This window comes from Notechis scutatus, chromosome 2 (assembly GCF_049901735.1).
Source record: "Notechis scutatus isolate UNSWTSFEM ecotype Mainland chromosome 2, rNotScu1.2, whole genome shotgun sequence".
Taxonomy (NCBI): domain Eukaryota; kingdom Metazoa; phylum Chordata; class Lepidosauria; order Squamata; family Elapidae; genus Notechis; species Notechis scutatus.
This window is the reverse complement of record NC_142010.1, coordinates 127441841-127451573: the sequence shown is the minus strand read 5'-3', so window position 1 is coordinate 127451573 and position 9733 is coordinate 127441841.

The window sequence follows — 9733 nt, the reverse complement described above, 5'->3', positions numbered from 1 at the left end:
ATTGTGTTTTCTGCCTTTGCCTGCCGGTCAAATAGCTTCCCAGGAGCTATGGCAGAAACGGCTTTACCCTCAGTCAGGAGAGAAGCTGGGGGAGTCATGATCATGTTTCACGGATCGCTTTGAGAAAGAGCTTTGCTCATGGGCACCGCATGAAACTCTGGACATGCCTTCGGTACACACAAAAGATGCAAGTCATGGGCAATGCAGATAACTGAACTTCTACAGCACACACCCACCTTCAGACAATCACATATTGGGGTAGAGAGATCAGGTCTAAAAGCTTTTCTCCTCCCCTCTGGTGGCTGCGGAAAGAAATTGCAAAAATTGAGATTTTTTTTTTTTTTTTAATGGAGAACTTGGCACATTATCCCAACCTAGATAGGGGTTTTTTTTCCCTATCTCACTGTGTGAGATAGGATGGACACACCCACGCACATGATTGCTAGATATACTATTAGCCCATACCTTTCAATACTTGTTCTTGTGTGGGCTCTTCGGTGCTCTCCGAGGCTAGTTGTTTTCTGCAGACATTTCATTACCCAATTGTTTTACTGTACACTGCCCAGATACCCCCTGTGAAAGAGCTGGGTGGTTCTTAAATATGACAAATAAATAAAATTAAGTCACATCATCAGTGCTTGAAGGGAGTGGGGTTGCTCTTTGTTTATATGAAAGGGGCAACAAGAAAACAACCAAGCACCAAAGAACCCCTGAGCTGCAAATACTCTCTTCTATGGATACTTGTTCTTGTTTTCCTATTCCTGTGTGTTTGCTGCTCATTTCTTGCCAGGGGCCTTGATGCGATGAGGAAACTGAGGCTGGGCCTTGTAGCCAAAGCCCAGGACCTGACAACTTCCAGATTTATTTATTTAGTTCTCAGGAGATAGGCTTATAATTCTGGGCAACTTCCAGCAAACACAATAAAATAGTAATAAAAACAAATTATTAAAAGCACTAAATCTTAATAAAAACTGTTGCTGTGATCCAGCAAATCTGAAGCTCTCCTGAAGAGGGTCTGTTTTGCTGTTATGAGAAACACCACCACGAATAGGGACATATCTGACTTCAGGTAAATAAGCTGAACCAGAGAGAAGGTTCCATTGCAGAGAATATGGTTCCTCCAGGTCCCAGTCCCCTCGCACCCTGAGGAAAAGTACCCGGAGCATCCTCTTTACTGAGTGGTGTAGAGTGGGGGGATTGTATGTGAAGAAGATGCTACTGAACATAACAAGGGCCCGGTACATAAGGGCTTCGTAAATAATTGGCAGCACTTTGAATTGGGCCTGCAGTCTTATCAACAGCCCATGCACTTTCTGCAGAATGTTATTCTGCTAAACTAGCTAATGCTGCAGCTTCCCAGTCATCATCAAGAGCAGTTCCACATAAAGCAAAGTGTAGTAGTCTAGCAGAAATATATTTATAGTGCCTTCTGGTCCAGGACATAGTGCAACTGATGGGTACACCCCAGTAGTGGGAATCAAAAATGTTTACTACCGGTTCTGTGGGTGTGGCTTGGTGGGCATGGCATGGCTTGGTGGGCGTAGCAGGGGAAGGATACTGTAAAATCTCCATTCCCTCCTCACTCCTAGGGGAAGGTTACCACCAGTTCTCCAAACTACTCACCATTTCCGCTACCAGTTCTCCAGACTGGTCAGAACCTGCTGAATACCACCTCTGATACACCCAACTTTGGTCAAAGGCTCTCTTTGGTCATATTTTTCATCTGCTATTCCAGCAGAAGCTATGAATCCAGAAGAACGTCTGGCTCCCTCAGGTGTCATCCCATCATCCTATCATTATAGATGGAACATCCATGACAGTAGCGGGATTCAAATTTTTGTTACTACTGGTTCTGTGGGCGTGGCTTGGTGGGCGTGGCAGGGGAAGGATACTGTAAAATCTTCAGTCAGAGGTGGTATTTGCCAGTCTGAACTACTCAAAATTTCCACTACCGGTTCTCCAGGACTGGTCAGAACCTGCTGAATTCCACCTCTGGGCCATGATGTCAAAAGGTTTCTGAATCACTAAAAACTTTGCATTTGCTGGAATATGCCCTATCTGATCCCTGGCAACCTCCAGATGAAGACCCTCAGGACTTTTTCATATCTCCTGTTTAGTTTGAAACAGGTAGTCCTTGACTTATGACTGGTCAAATTTACAACCTGGCTCCAAAGTTCTAGTGGCTGCTCCCTGCCAAGTCATATGACTACATTTTGGGTGCTCAGCAACTGGCTGCATTTATGGTGGTTTGCAGCATCCCACAGTCACATGAATGTGATTTGCAATATTTTTGCCCAAAACCAGCATTTACTTCCAATTTACTTCCAACATGGCCAATAGCGAACAATAGATTTGTGTAATAACCTTCACTTAGTCACAGTTACAAAAAGGTCATAAAAATAGGTCCAGTCACATAGTGAATTGCTTTATGACTCTCATGACTATAATGGGCAAGATCCATTATAATTATGAGTTGAGGACTAACTGTATTATCAACCTATTCATGATTCCTAATCCAAAGATGTGGATGGCCTTTCCCAGAGTTTTAATGTTAGATGACAATAAAATATTAGAGAGGGCCAAGTCCTGGAGCATCCCATTTTGAAGTCCCAAGGACTTGACTTCTTATCAACTTGGAAAGAAGAGTAAAATGGGCCTTCAATTCCCAAATCTCACAGGCAGTCCAAGTTTACCAGAACCACTGCTGATGGTTTTCATGAGCATGCTGGGATCCACTCTGGCCAATGTTATTCACCACAGCTTCCTTCCTTTGTATTTAAAAAAAAAACCATATTTCTAGATCAGGAATAGCTAGGCAGAAAATAATATGTACTGCATTCTGTTCGATTCAGTTCACTTAACTATAGTCATTTTCTACAATAAAGCATTCTTGCTGCCAAGTAAGTAAGTTTTGGCCAGCAGAAAACTTGTCATTCTATTTTGAATTCACTTCATGACTAAAATGAATTTAAATGGCAAAAACACGCATACCCAGATTATCACTTTTTATCAGTGGTGGGGGAAAAGATGGCACTTGCTTTAATAGCTAAAAACTTACAATAACTCTAAAGGACCATGAGGTCAAGAAAAGGAAAAGGCTGAAGAAAAATGTGCTTGACACACAAATAAGCATTTAAACAGCATTAATCCAAACTTTAGAAATCCCTTGAAGCTCCCATTTTGATGTCTTTTTCCATCTAAAAATAATTTTCTGCATCTACATACAAGAAAGTCTAGAAAACCTTGATCTGCCTCGGTTTGCTTTCTTTCTCGGCAGTTTGCACACAACCATCAGTAGTACATTCTGCCTATATACAACAAGGAAGGACCTTATGGCACTATGAAGACTATCAGATCAGTGATGACATAAAATAATGTGCGCAGTGGTGGTGCAAGGAGAAAACATGCTCCCTGTGACAATTCAGTTAAGGTTACAGCTTAAACATGTGATTTTTCACAGCTTGTACTGTGGCTTTCCCCAGCACAGAGATATTCCTCATTTGTCTTAGGCTGTTAAAATGATACCCTGATTCTTGTCAGCAAATACTGTTTATGTTTCCAACCATCCTCAGCTTTCACAGAGTTGTGACCAACGTTTCTAGATTACATCAAATTTTACAGCATCACTCTAACTCAGGCGCTAATTCCTTTATCTCGTTTTGGCCTTGCTGCTCACCCACATCCTATCTCAAGATATTCCTGCCAAAAAAAAATAATGAACCTTTCGAGCGGAAATTATTGTGCATAACAAATTGCTGTACACACACATGCATTTTTTACAAGGGCCCTTTGTAGAGTTTTACACTGTAGTGTTGGTTTTGTGCCTGATCTCTCATGGGGAGGGACAGGCCCTTGCATTGCTGCACATCAAGCTCCTTTTCTTGTGATTTTAATCCTGGTTCTGGGAGTGGGGTCTTCAACTTGCCACATTTGGGAAGGAGAGTAAAAGGTGGCTGAGGAATTCATAGCCATCATGGCGACCCTGGGCTTGTCCTACATCATTTGGGCCTGACTCATGAGGGTAGCCACATATTAGATCTGGTATTTGTCTCAAAGCACATGGAGTATGATGTGGAGGTAGAAAATGTTAACGTTCTTTGTCTCTATGGAGTTGACTAGGGCCGTTAACTTCTGCAGGGAAGAAGGAGCTATTCAGTCAGTCTGCTTCAGGAGCCTAATGGATCCATTTAGTCTCTTGCTTAAGGTCAAAAAGGGCAGTGCTGCCAAGTCCTTGGTTATCTCCTGGAACATGGAGAGGCTGCCTTAGGCTTAGGCTTTGGAGTAGCTTCTCACTGTTTGTCAGTCTAGGGCAGGGGTGTCAAACTCACATTGTCACATTGTCGTCACATGACATATCATGACTTTTTTCCTCTTCATTAAAATGGGGGTGGGGATGGCCAGTGCGTGACACATCCAGGTCGTGAGTTGGACAGCCCTGGTCTAGGGAATCTGCTTGAAGATGAAGCAAGAACAAACGCTCAGTCAGCACTGGCGGAACATGAGAAGTGAAATTGACTGCATATTGGTCAGAAGTCAGAGTCAAACCTACGCCGTGACAATCAGAGCAGAAAGCATCAGCATCTTTCCTCTCTTAGGGCATCTGATTTCTGGATCAGTTGTTAATTTCTGGAGAGTCTTCATGGGCAGCCTCATGGACAGCACATGGTGGTATTGGTAATCTAACCAGGAAGTGACTAGGATGCGAGTGACGGTGAATAAGGCCTCTCAGTCCAGAAATGGGTGCAACTGGAACACAACAGTCTGTCAAATATCCCCATCATCACGGCTGCCACCTGCTCCTTCAGCAGAAGCCACAAGTTAAGAGGACCCTCAAATTGCACACCAAGATTGTCTTGGGATGTTCTATCCTTGCCAGGGTCAAAGATGATACCTCACCAGACCCAGAAGGTTCAAAAACCCAGAGCCACTCTATTTTGCAAGGGTTGAGTCAAAACTGATTCTTCCCCAACCAGAGCCCCAGAGCCTTCGGCCTCAACTGCAGCACCTAAACAGCACTACCTGGCTGGTCTGATATATAACTGGGTATCATCAGTATATTGAAGTACACCTCGTATTGCCAGATATTCTCCCCCAGCAACTTCATGTAAATGTTAAAAAGGTCTGGGGCTCGACATCTCCCCGCTCCAACTAACATCACCTGGAACCAGTCCCAGCGGAAGGAGAAGAACAATCACAAATCAGTGCTCTTTACTCCCAACTCCCAAAGCTGGTCCAGAAGGATGCCACGGTTGAAGGTAAAAGCCTTCAAGAAATTCAAGAGGAGTAGGATTGATGCATCACTCACATTCCAAGCCCTCCAGAAGTCATCCACAAGCTTGGTCAATGCTGCAATCCACCCTGAACCTCAACTGAAAGGGTCCAAGTCATCCACTTCATCCAAGGCTCTCTAAAGCTGAACACCTCCCACCCTATTAACAGCCTCTCCTTTTTAGAAATGGAAGAGACTAGATGAACGTTGGCCAACACAATCAGAGCTAGGAATCGTTTCTTGAGAAGGGGGACATGCCACCACCTCCTTCAAGGCAGGCAGCACCACCTCCTTCCACAGTCAGGCATTAATCACTGCTTAGAGCCAACCACATCACCTCCTAGGAGACCTTAACTAACCAGGAGAGGCAAGGATCCAGAATATACGTGGCAGAACTCACAGCCTTGAGGATCCTATCCATTTCCTTGAGAATAACTGGATTGAATTCTTCCCAGATAAACTAAACTCAGATGTGCCCTGGTTACTTCCAGAGATTCTGCCAAGCTGGCATCAAACTCTGAGGAAAGTTAAGCATCTTTATGCAAGAGATACTGAGAATATTCTTCAAGCAGCCCTGGAAGGACTCTTTTGGACCCTCTTTATCCAGAAGGGACCAGGTCCTTTCTAAACAGGAGCTCCAGCTGGTTATCTGTGGATGAAGAAAGAGTGGAGAAATGAGCTTGCTACTCCACTCTTATTGTCACAAAGTCAGTCCCAACTGAGCTTGGTCAGCCTTGTTCTTCCTCTTTTCTTAGTGGTGCCTCAACCATCAATTGCATCGTTCTGTCACCCACAGCTCCTTGGTAAACTGAAGATGTGCTGTCCAGACAGTTTATAGTTAATTGGGAATTGGGATAGTTAGTTAGGAATTGGGAGCTGTCCCCTTAAGGGAATAAATGTAGTTAAGGTATCCTGGGAAATGTAGTCCATGTCATGTGGCCACATCTGTAATACTGATTGGTCACTGAATTGACCCTTGGTGGGTTGGGGGAGGTTTCTTCACTCTTGCCTGGACCCCAGCAGCATGCTGATGCCTCACCCCCTTACTCCTTCATTATGTGGATGAAAAGAGAACTATTCTTTTACACCAGAAAGTCAGCTATGCAGAGTTGGACATTGAGATGAATCTCGATGTAACCATGAGTTATCTTGAGGATGCCTGATGAACCAATAAAAAGACTTTGTATGGATGCTTTGTGGAGTTATCTGTCTGCTTTATAAACAGCTAATGGTTGGTTGTAAGGTCCAGAACAGTAAAAGGATAGTAATCTGTCGAATTCCCAAGACAAGTAAAAGGAATGTTGCTTATCTGAACTCCCTCAGTAAAAGGATAAATCGGGATTCCCAACATTAAAAGGAAAATTCCACAGTAAAGAAAGTTGTTTATCTGGGTTCCTGGAGAAATAAAGTACAATGCTAATCTGAGTCTCCAAAGCAAAGTTATAAGTAATCAGATTGCCTGAATTACAGAAGATCTCTACCGTATCCCCAGCCACAAGGTCCACACAGGCATAATATAATCCAGGGTCTCAGCCAAATCATGTGTTAGAGCTATGTGGAAATAGTAGCTTGCCCTTAGCTACTGAACGCCTCTTTGTAGCTTTCAGCCATTCACTCTTTCTCAGCTCATACAATCTAATAGAGGTGTTGGTTGGGGGGGATGGAAGAAGGGGTACCATGAACTTCTTCATAAAACTATGTATACTTCGAACCAACAAATAAAATAAAACTGTGCAATCATTTTATGAACAAATTCTCTTGGCAGCAGTCATTTCGGGCAGGGTTCAAAATGCAAAGCACATCTCGCTGCCCTAAAAGTTGCCCCTCTCTGCCATACAAAAAATGGAAGGGAACTATAGGCTACCAGACTGGGGGACTTGATTCAATGAGACAGATGGTATATGTGTCAACAGCTGCCAGGTAGGATTCTGGTGGGTGCCCTTTCTTGGCCAGGTAGAATTTTACAAAAGTGTGTGTGCAAAATTCAGAACATCAGTGCCTGATCATGCCTATCTCCATCAAAAAGCATTGCACTGAAAGAAATAGGAGGGCTATAGTCTCATACTGAGCCATCCCATGTTAGAGATACCTCTAGGGGGGAATGTGTGTGTACATATCATTCTAGAGCTGGTCAATGAAAATGCAATAGGAAACAGCTGGGTCTCTGTCTTGCCTCTTTCCAACTGGGTGGAGACTGCAACTTCTATCAGTTCAAGCCACCGTGGTCTTTCAGTAGGCGCCAAGAGAGCCTCCTTCAGTGAATATGTTCTATTATCAGCTTCATGTCTTACGTGGAGCCTTTCTGAACAGAAGCCAATTAGGAACTTTAAAATAATGAATGCAATGAAGGATGAGAAACTTGACTTTCACTTGGGCTCTCTTGGTGTTACATGCAATCTCACTGCCAAATGCTTTGCCAAAAAAAAAAAAAAACTCAACTGGGGGAATCGGGGGTGGGGAGCATTGAGCTGACACTTGGACTTTGGCAAACCTCAGTTAGACCATATCTTTGTATGCCTTGGATAGTACGCATTAGAAAAATGGGAGAGGAGATTTTGCACTTATCACACATCTGCCCAAATTTCTCCCAAGAATTCAAGACAGCAGATTTCCCCGTATTTCCACAGATTTCATAATCTGTATTGTGCATAAGTGCACAATCATGCCTACTGTCCCTGTCCTATTGTCCCCATTTATTTGTACCTATTTCCTGTATTCTTACTCATGTTTATCTATTATCTTGTAAGCGATTGACAAATCCAATCAATAAAAAACCTATAAAATAAATTTCCTCTTGTGGTACGGTAGGTTAGCAAGAGGGCTGGTTCCTACCCAGTTTGTGTCAGGCTGAAGGTTTGAACCAGTTCTCCCCAGACAAATTTATCCTCGTGTACAGCCCAACGCACAGATTTTAGCAATCAAAAGCAATAACCCTGCATATAGACTCCACTGCTGACATGGGCTCCGGTGCACCATAAAGCACTTGTACATTAAAACAAAACAGAACGGCAGCAAAAATAGACAACCAACCTGGGCTTTTTCAAAATCTGTCAAGATTACACGGCCAAGTTGCTTGGAATGGACAGCTGCCATCCAAATCACCTAGAGGATACCAAGGTGGAGTAGACCAGTTTAGATTATGGCAGGATCGATGGAGACAATGCAGCCTGTTGCAGCAAATTGAAAAATGAGATTAGCTAACTCTTCCTGTAAACCCCTGTGGCTTTCCTCTTAACATCTAATGGCCTTAGCAGAAAAAGCAATAGCAATAACAACCCTAGCCCTGATGATTTAATCCTTGATCAGCAAGAAAGGATGAGGCCAGTGACCAGACAGACAGAGATGAAAACAACTGCAAAAGATAAAGCCACGCCTTTGCTCTCATTACACCTCTTGTTCTCCCCTTGCTCACACTCTCTCACACATTCACCAGTGGATACAACCAGCAAAGGTGGAATATCCCTGCAATAACTGTATACTTTGGAAAGAAGCTCTTTCCACCAAATGTCCCCTTTTGTCACATTTGATGAGGGTGCCAATTCAGGATTAAGAACCACGGGTTGTACTCTTGCAATGGTTTTTCTGCTATAGGATATCTGAATGAGATTTAGTACCCAGTTGATTGATTTGTAGACGCCTGGATTTGGTTTGGAGGAAGAGCTGTTGCAGCATGTGTACTTAGATCAAGTGGCCCTCCCTCCCCTCTCCCCCTCCACTTCCTTTAGCCTCAGTCTCAATCGTTTAGCACTAAAAAACAAGGACGTGAATGCCCCACTAATGTGAAGATCAGAATGGCAATTACCATGCAGCTCTCAGCATTGGAAAAAAAAACATGCAGTAGATGGATTACATGAGAAGAAATGGCTGTAATGCAGAGCCTGGCCAATTATCCTGTTCTCTCTCACTTGCCAGAAAATGTGTAATTCAGTTTTGGTTCTGACTATGCAGACCGGGAGAGATTTTAAAAGCGGCTTAGTTCCACTGATGCTCTTACATCTATATAGGGAGACAGGGGCAAATAGGAATCCCTGTCCTGAAGAGTTTACAATCTCAATCTTGCCACGGAGAGAAAAGGAAATGAATGACATGCAGAGTATAAAAAATTCAGGCAAATATATTTTTAGGACATGGGGAATAACAGAATGACATAGGCCTGGAAGAGGGATTGTTAGAAAGGAAAGCGGTCCAGGGGATCAGGGCACCTAGAGTACTCTGCATCATCGGAGCCTTTTACCTTCTACTCAGACAGTCACCAAGGCTCTCTGGGATTACATTCCTAGTAAATGAAATCCTTTTTTGCAGCGTAAGTGATTTGCAAGGTCACAGAGCTGAAAACAGAGGCAAAGCATGGTGATTAATGAAGCATTGGGCAAGGGACACACTTTGCTGGCCTTTGCACAAAGTTTTGGGGCAGCAGTGAGACACAATGGCTTAGGGTCTCTTCCCCAGTACAACTCCCAACCA